Source organism: Oncorhynchus kisutch, unplaced genomic scaffold (genome assembly GCF_002021735.2).
Source record: "Oncorhynchus kisutch isolate 150728-3 unplaced genomic scaffold, Okis_V2 scaffold816, whole genome shotgun sequence".
In the NCBI taxonomy this organism is placed as follows: domain Eukaryota; kingdom Metazoa; phylum Chordata; class Actinopteri; order Salmoniformes; family Salmonidae; genus Oncorhynchus; species Oncorhynchus kisutch.
The window spans coordinates 1-10,399 of NW_022262761.1; the positions used below are offsets into that span (position 1 = coordinate 1).

At 41.4% G+C, this 10,399-nt stretch overlaps 1 pseudogene; it reads left to right on the plus strand.

The window, feature by feature from the left end:
* Positions 1 to 1,766: 1,766 nt before the first annotated feature.
* On the plus strand, positions 1,767 to 5,710 carry LOC116362209 (CD5 antigen-like; annotated as a pseudogene).
* The last annotated feature ends 4,689 nt before the right edge of the window (positions 5,711 to 10,399 follow it).

Sequence of the window (10,399 nt, forward strand, 5' to 3'; positions counted from 1 at the left end):
GGGGGAGGAGAGAAGATGGGGGAGGAGAGGAGAGGGAGAGAAGAGGAGAGGGGGGAGGAGAGGAGATGGGGAGAAGAGAAGGGAGAGGAGAGGAGAGGAGAGGAGAGGAGAGGAGAGGAGTGAGGGGGAGAGGAGAGGAGAGGAGAGGAGAGGAGAGGAGAGGAGAGGAGAGGAGAGAGAGGAGAGGAGAGGAGAGAGGAGAGGAGAGGGGGAGGAGAGGAGAGGATAGGGGAGAAGAGAAGAGGAGGAGAGAGGGGGGAGAGAGAGAGGGAGGAGGGGAGGGAGAAGAGAAGAGGAGAGGAGGGAGGGGGAGAGGAGGGGAAGAAGAGGAGAGGAGAGGGGGGGGGGAGGAGATGAGAGGAGAGGAGAGAAGAGAAGAAGAGATGAGAGGGAAGAAGAGGAGAAGAGGGGGAGAAGGGATGGAAAGTCACAGAGCTCATAATTAAGGCCATTCTACTGCCAATGTTTGTCTATGGAGATTGCATGGCTGAGTGTTTGATTTTGTACAATCTGTCAGGAAGGGGTGTGGCTGAAATAGAGTCCACTAATTTGAAGGGGTGTCCACATACTTTTGTATATATAGTGTATGTACACATGGGTGTTGTTGCACCATACCAACGATAAGCCTGTCTTCCCATCACATCATGAAAGGTCATGTTGATGTTCATTTAACCTCTGTCTCTCTCTTCCTCTGACTCCTCCCTTTCTCCTTTGTTTCTCTCTGTCTCTCTGTCTCTGTCTCTCTCTTTCTCCTCAGATCTCCAGGCTCAAAGCGTCAGTCCACCAGGTAGGTAGAGTATAAATCTACAGTGATTATAGCAGTTCAATATTAGTCAACTTTATTATCCCACATGGAGAAATTCATGTGTCCATACAAACCATTCTAAACCCCAATAACAAGTAGTGTTTTATGGAACTACTAATACTTGTCAACCACAAAGCATCACTGCTGTTAGAATAACAGAATCACTGTCATCATCTGTCCTCACCACTGTGTTTTCCTCTCTGTGTTTACAGCTGAACTCTCAGTCAGACTGGTGGGTGGGATCACTTCCTGTTCTGGGACAGTGGAAGTCTTCTATGAGGGAGAGTGGACAGGTCTATGTCCTGGGTGGTGGGACATGATGAGCGAGATTAAGGTTGTGTGTAGAGAGATGGACTGTGGGAATCCTGTATCTGAATCTTAGAGGACCTCTGGTTGAAGATGGAAGAAGAGGAGTAACGATGTTGAGATGTAGTGGAGATGAGTCTTCTATTAGACAGTGTGACATCATAGAAGAACATGGTTGTCTGTGATGGTGGATATTATCATCATGTGACCTGTTCAGGTAAGAGACTGGTCATATTGAGAGATTTATTTATACATTATACAATATTACCATGTATCATGTTTTATGTGTTTTTATTTCATTTAAATAGAGGGGAGAGATGTCAGATGTATTTAAACATTATATTTGTGTTTGTCATATTGGTTTATGGGAGATGTTCATGGGCAGATCATTGTAGTTCAGATGGTACTGAAGTGAAGCTGCCTGATGGATGTCCAGCTGTTTTATTTTCTATAAAGTGAAGTGAACTTATTCCTGTCTCCTGCCTGCATTATTCCCAACCTGATCCTGAGTGACTAAGAACCCATTTCTACCTCTTACAGTATCAAACATAGCAAACTACTATCTTTTATCCAACATATTTGTGTTTAGTCCTTGACAGTGTCATCAACAAAACTGATTGAATGTTCAACCAACTCTTTTTCTCCAGAGTCTGTGCGGCTTGTGGATGGAGCTGGTCTCTGCTCTGGGAGAGTGGAGGTGAAGTCCAATCAGTCCTGGGCCTCAGTGTGTGAAGCTGACTTTGACCGGCAGGATGCAGAGGTAGTCTGTGGGGAGCTTGGCTGTGGGGCTCCTGCAGCTCTACAGGGGGGGCTCTATAGAGAAGGTGAGGGTCAGACCTGGGATAAAGAGTTCCAGTGTAAAGGCAAAGAGTCCCTTCTCCTGGACTGTGACACCTCAGACAGAGAAAACAACACCTGCCTACCTGGTAATGCTGTTGGACTCACCTGCTCAGGTAAGAAACAGTTTGTCACTCAATCAACATTGTTTCTCACCTGGAGTGAAGAATATGAGAGACAATATAGGTGTGTTTTAGTGAGAAAATAGTAAGATTACTGTCTCTCTCTTTTCTTTTCTCAGAGCCTGATGATGTGAGGCTGGTGGGAGGAGGCAGTCGCTGTGCTGGTGGAGTGGAGTGGTACGACCAGGGAGAGTGGAGGACTGTGGGAGCTGATGACTGGGACCAGAGGGATGTAGCTGCAGTAGTGTGTAGACAGATGGGTTGTGGCTCCACTGTTTCAGTACCACCTGGAAACACCACTAGAGGGTTTGGAGTTTCCTGTTCTGGGTCTGATTCTTCACTGAGGGAGTGTAGAAGAACGTATGATCTCCTTCCTGGACTCACAGTGATCTGCTCAGGTAATAACAAGATACACTATATGGCCAATAGTATGTGGACATCAGTGGATTCGGCTATTTCAGCCACACCTGACAGGTGTATCAAATTGAGCCCACAGCCATGCAATCTCCATAGACAAATATCAGCAGTAAAATGTCCTTACTGAAGATGTCATAGAATTTCAACGTGGAACATCTCGGAGCAACAACGGCTCAGCCGTGAAGTGGTAGACAACACAAGCTCACAGAATGGACCACTGAGTGCTGAACCACGTAGAGCGTAAAAATAATCCTCTGTTGTAAAACTCACTGCTGAGTTCCACATACTTTAGTCCATGTATTATATCTCCTTCCTGGACTCACAGTGATCTGCTCAGGAAATATCAACATATTATAATTATATTCAACTGATTTCCTTCATTCATACAACTTCCTCTGCACCTCTCATGATGACTGTTTAGCTTGTCAGTCTGCTTTACTAAATAGATCACTCAGTCAAGTAGGAATCAAATACCACTTAAATATCCCAGAATGCTTTGTATTTGAGTGTTATCTCAGTGAACGTCTCTACTCACTACCACTGTCACAAAGAGAGGAGGAGGGAGGAGGAGAGGAAGAGGGAGATATGGGAGAGATCAAATATATTTTTATCACTGAGTTCTCACCAGTGATGTCATCATAACCAGTAACCTTTTCTACTCTTGGCCCATCCTGACCCTGCCATATAGTATCAGACCTTGTAGATCAGATGGTACTGAAGTGAAGCTGCCTGATGGATGTCCAGCTGTTTATTTTCTATAAAGTGAAGTGAACTTATTCCTGTCTCCTGCCTGCATTATTCCCAACCCGATCCTGAGTGACTAAGAACCCATTTCTACCTCTTACAGTATCAAACATAGCAAACTACTATCTTTTACCCAACATATTTGGGTTTAGTCCTTGACAATGTCATCAACAAAACTGATTGAATGTTCAACCAACTCTTTTTCTCCAGAGTCTGTGCGGCTTGTGGATGGAGATGGTCTCTGCTCTGGGAGAGTGGAGGTGAAGTCCAATCAGTCCTGGGCCTCAGTGTGTGAAGCTGACTTTGACCGGCAGGATGCAGAGGTAGTCTGTGTGGAGTTTGGCTGTGGGACTCCTGCAGCTCTACAGGGGGGGCTCTATGGAGAAGGTGGGGGTCAGACCTGGGATAAAGAGTTCCAGTGTAAAGGCAAAGAGTCCCTTCTCCTGGACTGCGACACCTCAGACAGAGAGAACAACACCTGCCTACCTGGTAATGCTGTTGGACTCACCTGCTCAGGTAAGAAACAGTTTGTCACTCAATCAACATTGTTTCTCACCTGGAATGAAGAATATGAGAGACAATATAGGTGTGTTTTAGTGAGAAAATAGAAAGATTACTGTCTCTCTCTTTTCTTTTCTCAGAGCCTGATGATGTGAGGCTGGTGGGAGGAGGCAGTCGCTGTGCTGGTGGAGTGGAGTGGTACGACCAGGGAGAGTGGAGTACTGTGGGAGCTGCTGACTGGGGCACTACCAGGATGTTTTTATCTGCAGTAGTGTGTAGACAGATGGGTTGTGGCTCCACTGTTTCAGTACTACCTGGAAACACCACTGGAGGGATTGGAGTTAGATGTTCTGGGGATGATTCTTCACTGAGGGAGTGTTGGAGAAGTTATGATCTCCTTCCTGGACTCACAGTGATCTGCTCAGGTAATATCAACATATTATAATTATATTCAACTGATTTCCTTCATTCATACAACTTCCTCTGCACCTCTCATGATGACTGTTAAACTTGTCAGTCTGCTTTACTAAATAGATCACTCAGTCAAGTAGGAATCAAATACAACTTAAATATCCCAGAATGCTTTGTATTTGAGTGTTACCTCAGTGAATGTCTCTACTCACTACCACTGTCACATGTCATGTTATTGTCACATCTAAATGAGGAAAGTAGTTGAGGAGCTCCGTTGTCTTTTTCTCTCCTCTTGTTCCAGATGTCCTGCTTCAGCCTGATATCAACATATGTTGTCTCAGTGACTGTAGGCCCACTACTCATGTTTCCCTGTGAGGGAGGGTGGCTGGCACTGTTACATGCTGATGTTATTGTCATATCTATAGGAAACTAGTTGAAGAGGTTTTTCTTGTTCTCTTTTATTGTTACAGATCTCCTGGTCCAGCCTGATATCTTCCTGACTGACCCAATGGGAGGGGTCTTCAGGGGCCACCAGGGGCCTGAGATGTTCAGGGGCTACAACTTCACCATCACCTGCTCCACTCAGCCACAGTACCCAGGAGGCTCCTTCCTCCTCACGTTCACCGGCTCCAACAGAACCCAGACCCAGCCAGCTGTCAATCACTCTGCTGCCTTCCTCTTCCCTGCTGCAGATGACTCCCACCAAGGGACCTACAGCTGTGTTTATGACAATTATGTTTTCTCTCATAACTTCTCCTCTGAGAGTGAGCTCCTCTCCCTCGCCATCACAGGTAACTGAACATGAACCAGACTTATAACTTTGTCATTGACAGATTTCCCACAGATCTATGTGATGATGATCAGTCCCCTCATCAAAGGTGTTTCTGTTTGCAGCCTCTCCTCTGCCAGCCTTCATCATCAGACACGTTGTAGTGCTGCTGACCCTACTGACAGCCATCACCACCTCCTACCTGTACTACAAGGTATCGACATTTACTCAGACGTTACAAGTCATATAAACTAGAGGGAGAGGGAGGGAGAGAATGGAGATACTAGAGAGTAAATGTCTGACTGTAGGTGCTGTGTCTCCCTAGCCCACCAGGAGGCAGAAGAGAGTGAACAGGGTGAGCAGCATGGATCTTTATGTCAATGCCATGGAGATGGTCTCTCTGAGCTCCAGATCTGAAGCTGGACCGGGAGAGGAGAGAGCAGCCCAGGGGACGGAGTAGGAGGAGAATGAAGCTGACCCTACATGCTGATCTTAGATCAATTGTGTGTTTTAAATCGATGGTCAGCAGTGGACTGGTGTTTAAAATGTGGTGACAAACCTGAAGTGGTTTTAATTTTAATAACAAGTTCAGAATTAGTTTATCTTTCTAGAACCTTGGAAGAAATCTAAAAGGAGTGACTGCAAACACCATTATTCAGTTATTTAGTGACTGAAATTGATTGATAAAATAAATGCTTTTCTGCTTTTGTCTTCATGTCTTTATCTTATTTAGTGTCTCTTAGATTCTTTATCTTATTTAGTGTCTCTTAGATTCTTTATCTTATTTAGTGTCTCTTAGATTCTTTATCTTATTTAGTGTCTCTTAGATTCTTTATCTTATTTAGTGTCTCTTAGATTCTTTATCTTATTTAGTGTCTCTTAGATTCTTTATCTTATTTAGTGTCTCTTAGATTCTTTATCTTATTTAGTGTCTCTTAGATTCTTTATCTTATTTAGTGTCTCTTAGATTCTTTGTCTTATTTAGTCTCTTAGATTCTTTATCTTATTTAGTGTCTCTTAGATTCTTTGTCTTATTTAGTCTCTTAGATTCTTTATCTTATTTAGTGTCTCTTAGATTCTTTATCTTGAAGTGTTTCCATTATTAGTCCAGGTATTATTATAATCATCTGTTCATTCTTTGTATTTTGAAACATTTTTTAATAAAGGGGTTTGTTGTTGTTTACCTCATGATGTTATTGATTATAAATGTTATGATATTGATTATGAAGTAGATTATTGTTGTGATGTTGCTCTCTAAACTGCCATGTAATCAACTGAATGCTTTTAATAAAATTACAGGCTGTCAGTCTTGTGTGATTTAATTATTAGACAGACTACAACATACAGTATGAATTAACTGAGATCAGTCTGTGTGATTCCCCTCTTGGACAGACTACAACATACAGTATGAATTAACTGAGATCAGTCTGTGTGATTTAATTATTAGACAGACTACAACATACAGTATGAATTAACTGAGATCAGTCTGTGTGATTCCCCTCTTGGACAGACTACAACATACAGTATGAATTAACTGAGATCAGTCTGTGTGATTCCCCTCTTGGACAGACTACAACATACAGTATGAATTAACTGAGATCAGTCTGTGTGATTCCCCTCTTGGACAGACTACAACATACAGTATGAATTAACTGAGATCAGTCTGTGTGATTATCCATTTGGACAGACTACAACATACAGTATGAATTAACTGAGATCAGTCTGTGTGATTATCCATTTGGACAGACTACAACATATATGATTTAGCTGTGTACATCCAAGGGCCAGCCGTGCTGCTCTGTTCTTAGCCAATTGCAATTTTCCTGAGTCCTTTGTGACACCTGACCACACGACTGAACAGTAGTCAAGGTGCGACAAAACCAGGGCCTGTAGGACCTGCTTGTTGATAGTGTTGCTGTAGTAGATGACGTGTATAGTGTTGAGTCATCCGCATACATTGACACTCTGGCTTTACTCAAAGTCAGTGGCATGTCGTTAGTAAAAATGTAAAAAAGCAAGGGGCCTAAACAGCTACTCTGGGGAATTCCTGTTTCTAACTGGATTATATTTGAGAGGCGTCCATTAAAGAACACCCTCTCTCTTCTGTTAGACAAGTAACTCTTTATCCACATTATAACAGGGGGTGTAGAGCCATAACACATACGTTTTTCCAGCAGCACAGTATGATCGATAATGTCAAAAGCTACACTGAAGTCTAACAAGATAGCACCCACAATCATTTTTATCATCAATTTCTCTCAGCCAATCATCAGTCATTTGTGTTAGTGCTGTGCTTGTTGAGTGTCCTTCCCTATAAGCATGCTGAAATGCTGTTTTCATTTAGTTTACTGTGAAATAGCATTGTATCTGGTCAAACACAATTTTTACTATTTACTATTCTTGGGTAGCAGAATGACTGAAGCTTCCCTCCAGGACTGAGGGCACATGCTTTCTAGTAGGCTTAAATTGAAAATGTGTCAAATTGGAGTAGCAATATTGTCTGCTTTTATCCTAAGTAATTTAAGTTGTTATAATATAACATATGTTGGTCAAGTATAGTATAGTAATCTGAGTTGGGGATGTGTGTTGTATAGTAATCTGAGTTGGGGATGTGTGTTGTATAGTAATCTGAGTTGGGGATGTGTGTTGTATAGTATAGTAATCTGAGTTGGGGATGTGTGTTGTATAGTATAGTAATCTGAGTTGGGGATGTGTGTTGTATAGTGTAGTAATCTGAGTTGGGGATGTGTGTTGTATAGTATAGTAATCTGAGTTGGGGATGTGTGTTGTATAGTATAGTAATCTGAGTTGGGGATGTGTGTTGTATAGTATAGTAATCTGAGTTGGAGATGTGTGTTGTATAGTATAGTAATCTGAGTTGGGGATGTGTGTTGTATAGTATAGTAATCTGAGTTGGGGATGTGTGTTGTATAGTAATCTGAGTTGGGGATGTGTGTTGTATAGTATAGTAATCTGAGTTGGAGATGTGTGTTGTATAGTATAGTAATCTGAGTTGGGGATGTGTGTTGTATAGTATAGTAATCTGAGTTGGGGATGTGTGTTGTATAGTATAGTAATCTGAGTTGGGGATGTGTGTTGTATCGTATAGTAATCTGAGTTGGGGATGTCTGTTGTAAGTATAGTAATCTAAATTGGGGATGTGTATTGTATAGTAATCTGAGTTGGGGATGTGTGTTGTATAGTATAGTAATCTGAGTTGGGGATGTGTGTTGTATATTATAGTAATCTGAGTTGGGGATGTGTGTTGTATAGTATAGTAATCTAAATTGGGGATGTGTGTTGTATAGTAATCTGAGTTGGGGATGTGTGTTGTATAGTATAGTAATCTGAGTTGGGGATGTGTGTTGTATAGTATAGTAATCTGAGTTGGGGATGTGTGTTGTATAGTATAGTAATCTGAGTTGGGGATGTGTGTTGTATAGTATAGTAATGTGAGTTGGGGATGTGTGTTGTATAGTATAGTAATCTGAGTTAGGGATGTGTGTTGTATAGTATAGTAATGTGAGTTGGGGATGTGTGTTGTATAGTATAGTAATGTGAGTTGGGGATGTGTGTTGTATAGTATAGTAATCTGAGTTGGGGATGTGTGTTGTATAGCATAGTAATCTGAGTTGGGGATGTGTGGTGTATAGTATAGTAATCTGAGTTGGGGATGTGTGTTGTATAGTATAGTAATCTGAGTTGGGGATGTGTGTTGTATAGTATAGTAATCTGAGTTGGGGATGTGTGTTGTATAGTATAGTAATCTGAGTTGGGGATGTGTGTTGTATAGTAATCTGAGTTGGGGATGTGTGTTGTATAGTATAGTAATCTGAGTTGGGGATGTGTGTTGTATAGTAATGTGAGTTGGGGATGTGTGTTGTATAGTATAGTAATCTGAGTTGGGGATGTGTGTTGTATAGTATAGTAATCTGAGTTGGGGATGTGTGGTGTATAGTATAGTAATCTGAGTTGGGGATGTGTGTTGTATAGTATAGTAATCTGAGTTGGGGATGTGTGTTGTATAGTAATCTGAGTTGGGGATGTGTGTTGTATAGTATAGTAATCTGAGTTGGGGATGTGTGTTGTATAGTATAGTAATCTGAGTTGGGGATGTGTGTTGTATAGTAATCTGAGTTGGGGATGTGTGTTGTATAGTATAGTAATCTGAGTTGGGGATGTGTGTTGTATAGTATAGTAATCTGAGTTGGGGATGTGTGTTGTATAGTATAGTAATCTGAGTTGGGGATGTGTGTTGTATAGTGTAGTAATCTGAGTTGGGGATGTGTGTTGTATAGTATAGTAATCTGAGTTGGGGATGTGTGTTGTATAGTATAGTAATCTGAGTTGGGGATGTGTGTTGTATAGTATAGTAATCTGAGTTGGAGATGTGTGTTGTATAGTATAGTAATCTGAGTTGGGGATGTGTGTTGTATCGTATAGTAATCTGAGTTGGGGATGTCTGTTGTAAGTATAGTAATCTAAATTGGGGATGTGTGTTGTATAGTAATGTGAGTTGGGGATGTGTGTTGTATAGTATAGTAATCTGAGTTGGGGATGTGTGTTGTATAGTATAGTAATCTGAGTTGGGGATGTGTGTTGTATAGTATAGTAATCTAAATTGGGGATGTGTGTTGTATAGTAATCTGAGTTGGGGATGTGTGTTGTATAGTATAGTAATCTGAGTTGGGGATGTGTGTTGTATAGTATAGTAATCTGAGTTGGGGATGTGTGTTGTATAGTATAGTAATCTGAGTTGGGGATGTGTGTTGTATAGTATAGTAATCTGAGTTGGGGATGTGTGTTGTATAGTATAGTAATCTGAGTTAGGGATGTGTGTTGTATAGTATAGTAATGTGAGTTGGGGATGTGTGTTGTATAGTATAGTAATGTGAGTTGGGGATGTGTGTTGTATAGTATAGTAATCTGAGTTGGGGATGTGTGTTGTATAGCATAGTAATCTGAGTTGGGGATGTGTGGTGTATAGTATAGTAATCTGAGTTGGGGATGTGTGTTGTATAGTATAGTAATCTGAGTTGGGGATGTGTGTTGTATAGTATAGTAATCTGAGTTGGGGATGTGTGTTGTATAGTATAGTAATCTGAGTTGGGGATGTGTGTTGTATAGTAATCTGAGTTGGGGATGTGTGTTGTATAGTATAGTAATCTGAGTTGGGGATGTGTGTTGTATAGTAATGTGAGTTGGGGATGTGTGTTGTATAGTATAGTAATCTGAGTTGGGGATGTGTGTTGTATAGTATAGTAATCTGAGTTGGGGATGTGTGTTGTATAGTAATCTGAGTTGGGGATGTGTGTTGTATAGTATAGTAATCTGAGTTGGGGATGTGTGTTGTATAGTAATCTGAGTTGGGGATGTGTGTTGTATAGTATAGTAATCTGAGTTGGGGATGTGTGTTGTATAGTATAGTAATCTGAGTTGGGGATGTGTGTTGTATAGTAATCTGAGTTGGGGATGTGTGTTGTATAG